An 11190-nucleotide genomic window follows, 5' to 3' on the forward strand; every position below is an offset into this window, starting at 1 on the left:
TATATATAAAAATTATGGCCCTTCCATGACGAGAAAGCAGAATTCCATTTAAGAAATGCATATTAAAGTGACGCAAATCAAAATTACAGTATTAATATTTTCATGGTAGGTTTGGGAATAAGATGCTTCTCATTGGTATATTTTAATCTTTTATGTGTTGCTGCTTTAAGGAGTTTGGCATGTTTAATATTTGACAGATCATCCTTATGATTCTGATATAGAAAGTTTTGTTGATTTATGTTTGCAATTTTAAGTTGAAAAGCATAAGACAAAGTTATTAGGTTTTATAAATAGCATTATAACTTTTAAAATAAATTTAGATTCAGTATAAATACATACACGTTTAATTTTCTAGATTTAAGAGTTATTTAAGGACTTGCGAAGTTGTGCCAATCACACAATTGAACTATTTAACTAAAATGATAAATGGGACTAAATATTAATCAAAAGCCTCTTAAAAGTAATTGTTAATTTTTTTCAGATTTATAAATTAATAATATGATTGATAGGTGAATGTAAAAGCTTAAGAAGAAGTAAGCTTTTTAACTTATAACTTTAATAAATCAAACATTAATTTTAATAACCTCAAGTAATCTTTTCCTGAGTCATTGTCAAGGACACCGAAATATTCTCATTGACATAATGTAGACTGAGAGTTCATTAATGTTAGGTGCAGCTTTTGTTGAAAAGGAATAAATGTTACCATGTATGTGTGTTCTTTTGTTTTTTTATTTGTTTAATTTAAAGGCTAAAATTTACATTTCTAAAATTTAGTTTGAATGTTTAAATATTTCAAGTAACAAACTGCTAAGAAAGAGATTTTTAGTTTCTTTTTTGAGTACTGCACTGCAAGACGCGGAATTGTTCAAAAATGGCCCAGAGAACTCACCACAGTTTTCCCAGACAATAAGCAGCTATCTCCCAGGGGGTGGGGCTGCCTTTGAACTCAGCTATCCACCAGCTGGTGGCTTTCTTCACCTAGCAGGAGGGTTACAATTTTCCATGGGTCAAAGATCTACAGAGAGGGTTGGATCTTGGATTTGTGGGCCGTGAAGTTTATAGTCTCCTTTTGCTAACCTTTCATTTTTATTTCCCCAATAAATCTTATTTCTTAACCATATCATGTGACACTGTGGAATTCACTTTGACCCTCTTCTTCTTAAGTTCTGCTGTTTGTGTGCAGATTCAGTGCTGTTACTTTACATCTCTTTCACATGCAGCAATGGAAGAAATTAATTTGAAATTTTATCCTGGTCAAACACAAAGGAAGTGTAAGATACAGCCCTGCAGTCACAATTACGTGCAAGTGGAATGTAAGAAAGCTTAGGAAGACACTTAAATAATTAAAGTAGAAATTGTCATTCCTATGAGCAAATTACGGCAGATGTGAAAAATATTTTAGGAATGAAAGTGGAGATTGCTGTAAATTATGTGTTTTTGTACTACATAACCCTTTTTCATCTATGCGGTTAACTTGCCTTTATTAGTAAATACAAGATCTTCAAGAGAACACCTATCTTAAGCTGGAAAAAAATATCTAAGTATATGGACGTGGTTTCTACAAATGTTCCCAAGTGATAATTAGTTTTAGAAGGAAGACTTTAGAGACTAGGGTTTTGGCCCTGGTTCTGCTCTGCCTTTTTCCTGCCGTGTGACTTCACTTGAGAGCATATGTAAAGTGGAGAGTATACTCTGGCAACCTGACAAAGTTATTTTGTCGTTTAGCTAAGTGAAAGGATCTTTAAAGCTCAGAAGAGAGGTGCATTTGTACACATCACTTAGTCACTGCTCCACAATCCTAAGCACACAGCCTCCCCCATGCCTGGAATACATGCTCTCCCCTCTTTGAGTATTGAAACAGCACTTCCCCTTTAAGTCCAAGTTCAAGAGCTATCACCTCCTAGAGCTTTCATGTAGGTGTTCAACCTCATCTGAAGTCTTCTTTGGTCTGAATGCATTCACTGATCATAGGATTATTTCGCTCATACTTTTTGTTATTTCCTTGGATCAACTGCATTTTTTTTTTCACTTTGGCCACGCTGTGCAACTTATAGAATTTTAGTTCCCCTACCAGGGATTGGACCTGGCCCTCGGCTGTGTAAGCTCAGGAGTCCTAACCACTGGACCGCCAGGGAATTCCTAATTGTATTTTTCTAATGGAGTGTAATGTCGCATATTGAAGGTGGGAAGCGTACAGTATTCAACTTCACAGGCTGAGCAGATGTCTACCTATTTTTGCTAGGCAATTGGGGATTCTAAGGTGAAAATTCTTCCTGTTTCCAGGAGTGTCATGATGTAGTAGTAGAGATGAGACATTTTGCTTATTAAATATTCATAGTTATTACCATTAAACACTATAAAATCATTAGCATCTAGATGGTATCTGAAGCCCTAAGAGTAAGGGAACTTGATCTGAAAAGATTTTAGAAAGAAGAGTGCCTAGGGCAGAGCCTCCGAAATTCAATATCTAAGAGATCCGGAGAGGATGCTGAGAGTCCAGGAAAGGCTGTGAGCCTAAAACCGCTCTTTCAGAAAGTCTATTTTTAAAAAATGAGCACTGAAAAAAAAATAGTTCATAAGTCATGAGGGAAATACAAATTAAAACCACAGTAAGACACCACTCCTGGGCCATTTCCCCATCATTAGGGAAGGACATCATTGCTGAGCTGTTGAGAAGAAAAACTACCATGGATTCCAGTTCTTTGACAAAACCTCAGATGCATGGCTTTCTGGCCAAGTGTCTGCAATTCCATATAGTTGGAACATTCACTGTCTCCCTGGGAGTTGCGACTTTCTGTAAGTTTGCTGTGGCTGAACCAGGAAAGAAGGCATATGCAGATTTCTGCAGAAATTATGATTCCATGAAAGATTTTGAGGAGATGAGGAAGGCTGGTATCTTTCAGAGTGCAAAATTATTTTGGAATATAAAGACTTTCTTTGGGTTGGGTTCCATGGAAGTTTGTCACTTCCCTGTGTTCCTGAACTATGAAACTATGAACTATGAATATCTGGGCTAAGGAATAGTTTCTCTTGGTAAGTAATTAACAAATACTGTGGACAAAAAAAAAAAAGGCACCACTCTCCATCCACTAGAATGGTTAAAATTTAAAAGACAGACAGCATCAAGTATTGGAGACTTTGTAGCAACTGGGACTCATAGATTGCTGGGGGAAAAGCAAATTGTGTGCCATCTTGGAAAACAATTTGGCAGTTTCTCACAAAGTTAAACATACACTTAAAGCACAACCCAGCAATTCCAGTCTTCAGTATTTATCCAAAGGAAATGAAAGCATATGTCTACATAAGGACTTGATCCTAAATATAAATAGCAACTTTATGGATAATAGCTCAAAACTAATTCACCTAAATGTGGTTAATGAATAAGCAAATATGTTTCTTTTTATTGCTAAGTAATATTGCATTTTATGGATGGGCCATAATTTTTTTCTCTTCACTAGGTTATGGACACTTGTGTTGTTTCCAATTTGAGGTTAAAAATAAAGTCGTTATAATATTCATGCGGAAGTCTTTGTATTGACTTCAGTTTTTATTTCTGTTGAGTAAACACCTAGGAGTGGAATTTCTGTGCTATAGGTTAAAAATATGTTTTGGGAATTCCCTGGCGGTCTGGTGGTTAGGACTCTGAGCTTTCACTGCCAAGGGCGCGGGTTTGCTTTCTGGTTAGGGAACTAAGATCCCACAAGCTGCACAGTGCCACAAAAAAAAAAAAAAGTGTCTTTCAGTTTACAAGAAACTGTCAAACTGTTTCTAAAATGGCTGTACAAATTGCATTTCCACCAGCAGTGTATGAGAGTCCCAGTTGCTCTGCATCCTAGCCAGCATTTGGGATTGTATTAAAAAACTTTAACCTTTCTAATAAGTATTATTATGAACTGATCTGTGTCCTCCCCCAATTCTATGCTGAAGCCCTAACCCCAAGTGTAACTGTATTTGGAGATAGAGTCTTTAAAGCTAGATGAAGTTATGAGTGGAGACCTAATCCAATAGGACTGGTGTCCTTACAAGAAGAGGAAGGGACACCAGAGGTACAGATGCACAGAGGCAAGGCCAAGTGAGGACACAGCAGTATGGCAGCCATCTGCAAGCCAGGAAGAGAGGCGGCACCAGAAACTAACCCTGCCAGCACCTTGATCTTTGACTTCCAGCCTCCAGAACTGTGAGAAGATTAATTTCTGTCATTTAAGCCACCCAGTCAGTGGTATTCTGTTACGACAGTCTGAGCAGACTTATACAGGTATACAGTAGTATCTCATGTGGTTTTCATTTGTATTTCCTGAGTGATTAATGATATGGAACCTCTTTTCATGTACTTATTTGACATCTCTGTGTTGTCTTGTGAAGTATGGATTTGCACATAATTATGAATATTAGTGTACCAAAACCAATTTTTGATCCACAGATTTCTTAATTTGTTAGGGTCATTGTTTTTACCATGATGCTATAATTCATCATATTTTGTACCTGAATAATCCTTGCAGAAGTTAGGTTTCAATGCTGATATCTTTAAATAGAATTTACAGTAACCTTCACAATAATATTAGATGTTTAGATATTTCACCTTAGACAGAATGACCTTTTGAAAACTTAACTTAGATTCCATGAATTGCATTAAAAAATTATTGAAATGAACTGATTTTTTATTTGAAGCATCTGATAACACTGACATAAAAACAGGCACCATTTAGCTATTTGCAAAGCTCTTGTTCTGCTAATGGAGCCAACACATTAACAGCTCTTGCTTCACTTCTCATAAGGGCACAAGAAAACGTTCAATAAAAAAAATGAGTGTGGACTTCCTAGGTGGCACAGGTAAGAATCCGCCTGCCAATGCAGGGGACATGGGTTCAAGCCCTGCCCCAGGAAGATACCACATGCTGTGGAGCAACTAAGCCCGTGTGCCACAACTATTGAGCCCATGTGCTGCAACTACTGAAGCCCACGCGCCTAGAGCCTGTGCTCTGCAACAAGAAAGGCCACCTCAATGAGAAGCCCACGCACCACAACAAAGAGTATCCCCTGCTTGCCGCAACTAGAGAAAGCCTGTGTGCAGCAACGAAGACCCCACACAGCCAATAAAATAAATAAATAAATAAATAAATAAATAAATAAATTTATTTAAAAAATGAGTGAAATTAATTGAAACAGTCATTTGATCTAATGCATTGCAAAGTGATATATTAATGGGCTTTCTATACCTGCACATGTTAAATTTTTGGTCTTTGGGCATAGTCTTTTTAAAACAAGTACTTACTTTGGAAGTATACAGCAACGCTTCTTCAACTGATTTGTGTCTTTTGGATTTTTAGCACTCATTTAGTAGCTATTACTGTTGTCCCCATAGGGCATGTAAATAGTGGCAAATACATTGTGCAAGGAAAACTTCTGTCATCAAGATTCTTAAAAAATGGAAACATCCAAAGAAGACATACAGATGGCCAACAAACACAAGAAAAGATGCTCAACATCACTCATCATCAGAGAAATGCAAGTCAAAGCCACAATGAGGTATCACCTCACACCGATCAGAATGGCCATCATCACAAAATCTGGAAACCACAAATGTTGGAGAGGGTGTGGAGAAAAGGGAACTCTCCTGCACTGTTGGTGGGACTGTAAGTTGGTACAGCCACTATGGAAAACAATTTGGAGGTTCCTTAAAAAACTAAAAATAGAACTACCATATGATCTGGTAATCCCACTCCTGGGCATATACCCAGAGAAAACCATAATCCCAAAAGAAATATGTACCATAATGTTTATTGCAGCACTCTTTACAATAGCCAGGACATGGAAGCAACCTAAATGCCCATCAACAAATGAATGCATACAGAAGATGTGGCATATATATACAATGGAATATTACTCAGCTATCAAAAGGGATGAGATGGAGCTATATGTAATGAGGTGGATAGACCTAGAGTCTGTCATACAGAGTGAAGTAAGTCAGAAAGAGAAAGACAAATTTTGTATGCTAACTCACATATACGGAATCTAAAAATGGTACTGATGAGCTCAGTGACAAGAATAAGGATGCAGATGCAGAGAATGGACTGGGGAACTCGAGGTTTGGGAGGGGGCGAGGGGTGAAGGGGAAGCTGAGACGAAGCGAGAGAGTAGCACAGACATATATATACTACCAACTGTAAAATAGTCAGTGGGAAGTTGTTGTATAACAAAGGGAGTTCAACTCGAGGATGGAAGATGTCTTAGAGGACTGGGACGGGGAGGGTGGGCGGGACTCGAGGGAGGGTGGGGGGGGAGTCGAGGGAGGGAGGGAATACGGGGATATGTGTATAAAAACAGATGATTGAACTTGGTGTACCCCCCAAAAATAATAAATAAATAAATAAAAATTTTTAAAAAAAGTAAAAAAAAAAAATGGAAACACAGTACTTAGTTTTTTATTAAATATACATGTTATGGGTTGAATTGTGTTGTTTCCCTTTAAACTTCATATATGTTGACATCTTAATTCCCCATGTGACTGTATTGGAGATAGGGCCTTTATGGAGCTATAAGATCATGAGATCAATGAGATCATAAGGGTGGGGCTCTGATCCAATAGGATGCCAGAGAGCATGCTTATATTCTCTCCAACATGTGAGGACACAGTGAGAAGGTAGCTGTTACCAAAGAGCTCTCACCAGAACCCAGTTATGCTGGCATCCTGATCTTGGACTTCTAGTCTCCAGAACTGTGAAAAAATAAATTTCTGTTGTTTAAGTCACCCAATCTATAGTATTTTTGTTAAGACTGCCCAAGCTAATACAGATAGGAGGACCGTGGAAAGTTTTGAGCCAAGGAGTGACATAATTTGACCTTTTATAGGGATTATTCTGGCTGCTATGTTAAGAAAACCTAGACAATCATAGGTAGCTAAGGGAGGAAACAGGAAGACCAGTTAGAAATGTAGTGGAATAATGTACATGAGATATGATGGTGGCTTGAATCACTTGGATTGTAGCTAAGCAGATGGTGAGAAATGGTAAAAACCTGGTTTCTGAAGCTCCCCCCCAAAAAAATGTAGCTACAAAAAAATTAAATGTGAGGTACAAAAGAAAGAGGAAGTCAAGGATGGGTCAAAGATTTTTTGTGCCTGAGCAAGTGGACAGATGGTGAGAACAATGAATGAGATAGGGCAGAATGCAAACAGTAATTTAGGGGAAGACTTACTAGTAAGATCAGGAATTCTATTTGAGAATGTTAAGTTTGAAATACCTGTTCACATCCAATCTGTAGAATAATTTGGGCTGTAGATGTAAATTTAGGAGTTGTGAGCATTTAAGTAATTTTTAAAGTCGTGATGTAACAGAGAAGAACAACCCTGACTCCATATTGAATCTATTGCTTGAGCCCCTTGTGCTCTGTTGCCTGTGCTTAGTCATGCTGGCTTTGCACCTTTTATAAAAGAATGTTGCATATGGCCTGAAATATATAGGATAGTCTATTTTTAAGGCTCTGACCTCAAAAGGTATAACAATTTTCCATGCATTTAGAGATAAAAAGGTGCAGAACAGAGAATAACATTTGTCTTGTTGGAAGTTCATAAGAATATTGTGACCAGACCTAATGTGGACAACTGCAAAAACAAAGGATTCTGGCACCGAGAAGTTTGGAACAACCAGCCACACTTCTTCCCCTTTGAGTATAAAGGAAGCCTGAATTCTAACTTGGGTAAGATGGTTCTTTGGGACATCTTCTTGGTCTGCTGGTTTTCTGAATAAAGTCATTATTCCTTGTCCCAACAACTAGTCTCTCAATTTATTGGCCTGTCATGCGGCAAGCAGTATGAGCTTAGACTTGGTAACTCTTCAACCAAAACAACATAATTCCAATGGATTGAGTAAGAAGCAGAAATAAAAATCCAGCTGGATTCTATTAAACTAAACCAGTTAGATCACAAATGGGCAAACTTTTTCTATAAAAGTCCAGACAGTTAGGGGACTTCCCTGGTGGTCCAGTGGGTAAGATTCCGCCCTCCCCATGCAGGGGGGCTGGGTTCGATCCCTGGTCAGGGAACTAGATCCGCATGCCGCAACTAAGAGTTCACAAGCCACAACTAAGATCCCGCGTGCCACAGTGAAGATCCCGAGTGCCAAAACTAAGACCCAGCACAACCAAAATAAGTAAATGAATAAATATTTTTTTAAAAAGTCCAGATAGTTAATATTTTAGGATTTGCAGGCCATATGGTCTCTGTCACGAAAATGCAACTCTTCCACTGTAGTGGGAAAGTTGCCATAAACAGTATGAAAGTGAGTGAGCATGGCTATGTGCCAATACATTTGTATTTACAAAAATAGAAGGTGGGCTGAATCTGGCCTGTAGGCCATAGTTTGTGGACATCTGGACCTCTAAACTGGACAGTAAAGAGATTTTCAAAAGTGTAAAACGATGTCAGTTTTATCACTCATTTGTTTAGAAGAATACAGTGTTTTGTTTTTTCATTAAAAACATGCCTTTGTACACTGTTGATGGGAATGTAAATTGGTGCAGTCACTATGGAGAACAGTATGATGTGATCCAGTAATACCACTTCTGGGTATTTATCTGAAGAAAATAAAAACACTAACTTGAAGGCCATGGGTACCACCCTATTCACTGCCACATTATTTACAACAGCCAAGACATGGAAACAACCTAAGTGTCTATTGATGGATAAATGGAAATTGAGGATGTGAGATACACACACACACACACACACACACACTCTGGAATATTATTCAGCTACAAAAAAGGAGGAAATCTTGCCAACATGAATGGCCCTTGAGGGCATTATGTTAAGTGAAATAAGTCAGACAGAGAAAGACAAATACCATATAATCTCACATATATGTGGAACCTTAAAAAAAAAATAAGTTCATAGATAGAGAACATATCGGTGGTTGCCAGAGGCATGGGGTGGAGGTTGGTGAAATGAGTGAAGGGGGGAAAAGGTACAACTTCTAGCCATAAAATAAACATCATGTGGATGTAACGTACAGCATGACAACTATATTTAATGACATGGTATTGCATATTTCAAAGTTGCTAACACAGTAGATCTTAAAAGTTTTCATCACAAGAAAAAAAATTTTGTAACTATATGAGGTTACATACATAGTAACTAGACATTGTGGAGATCATTTTGCAATATATACAAATTTTATCAAATCATTATGTTGTTCTCTTGAAACTAATATAATGTTATATGTTAATTATACCTCAATAAAATTTTTTAACAAAAATAATTTTTAACTCTTTATATTAACATGTAATGGGCTTATACTTATTATTTTTAAATGAATCAATAGATTTTCTAAGTCTCAATTTTAATTTTTAGTGGAGTAAATATCAATAGGTATAAGCCATATAAGCCAAAGCTCTTTGAGGTTCTCAATAACTTCTAAGAGTATAAAGGGACCCCAAAATGTCTGACTAAACTACTGGTTTAGAAGTTGGGGACTTGAGAAGGAACCGGAAAATGGGACCAAAGAGGACCAGCTCATGAGGAAAGAGGAAAACCAGAAATGTGATGCCCTGGAAGCCAAGTGATGAAATTGTTTCAAGGAGGAGGGTGAGGGTAATGGTGTCAACCAATACAGCATTGTTAAAATGCTAATGATAAGGACCCAATAGACAGGAAATGCGGGGCTTCAAGGGAAAGGAGGGCCAATTACTTGCTGTAGAACACTGAAGAGGAAGAAGGTGATGGCATCCACAGCACTGGTTGAAGAATTTGCCTTAAATGAGGGCAAAGTCCCCACTTCTACTGAAACAAGAGGTAGTAAATGAAGGATGAGGGCAACTCCAGGCAAATTTGTAGATGGAGGAGCAGGAAACTGAGGGAGTACCAATCAGATGGCTTCTATTTTCACCTAGAGGTTGGAAGTGAGGCATCTGTTAGGATGAGGGTATGATGTGTTTGAAGGCTTAGAAGAGTGGAAAAAGTGAAAGACAAGGAGAGAGAGCTGATAGGGAAATGAGAAGGCTGAGCAGGTAACGTGTAGTTTCGACATGGGGTTAGAGATCATGAATGTATCACCCAATTCACCAACTGCTCTTATTGATGGATTTTCTCCAGCAAATATTTAACAGTCTAGGTGTTGGGACAGAGAAAACAGACAACAGACCTGCTGGACCTGTGACGGGCAAACTTTTTCTGTAAAGAGACTGATGGTACATATTTTAGGAGTTTTGGGTCATATGGTCTCCATCACAGCTATCCACTCTGCCTTTGTATTGTGAAATCCGCCATAGACAATATATAAATGAATATGCATTGTTGTGTTCCAATAAAATTTTATTTATGGACACTAAAACTTGACTTTAATATAGTTTTGGGGGGGTATTTATTTAAATTAGCTATTTTTTAATTTTTATTTATTTTTTTGGCTACACTGTGGCACGTGGGATCTTAGTTCCCTGACCAGGGATGGAACCCACACCCCCTGCAGTAGAAGTACGGAGTCCTAACCACTGGACCACCAGGGAAGTCCCTAAATTAGTTTTTATATATCACTAACTATTATTCTTCTTTTGATTTTTTTCAACTGCTTTAAACTCTACAAATAAATATTAGCTTCTGGGCCATATGAAAACAGGCAACAAGTGGATTTGGTCTGTGGGGACAATGGTTTGTGAACCTCTACACTAGACAATATGACAGATTAGAAAAAAGTTGCCCCCTTGAAGAACCGCCCTAGAGCTGTGAGTAGAGATGGGGTCAGCTTCCATTTGTAGGGTGCACTTGTACAGTACACAGATGCACCTATGTAGGTGATGGTCCTCACAGACTTAGAGTCTATCAGATAACATGACAACAGGAAACAAAGCACAGGAATTGAGGATATTACACAAACAATGGCTAAAGGGATGTGCCACTGGAGTGTAAGCTGGATAGGAATGGAAGTGAAGGTGGAAAGGGGCTGACAGACCCCCAGGCAAGCAGGTCAAGGGCCATTAAACCTTGATGAACCCAAGAAACTGATGTAATAGGAATGGTGAAGGGAAGAGTTGAAAGGAAGATTTAAGTCCTAGAGTGGTGTGTTTGAATTCAAGATTTTAAAGTGAAAGTTTTCAGATAACAACAGGATGTATGTGGCTCATCTGGGGGGGTCAAAGTCTGTGATGAGAAAGAAGGAATGACCACGTTGTCAATAAGTGACAGTACCAGCAAAGGTTAGAGGC

Source organism: Hippopotamus amphibius, chromosome 12 (genome assembly GCF_030028045.1).
Source record: "Hippopotamus amphibius kiboko isolate mHipAmp2 chromosome 12, mHipAmp2.hap2, whole genome shotgun sequence".
NCBI classification, from domain to species: domain Eukaryota; kingdom Metazoa; phylum Chordata; class Mammalia; order Artiodactyla; family Hippopotamidae; genus Hippopotamus; species Hippopotamus amphibius.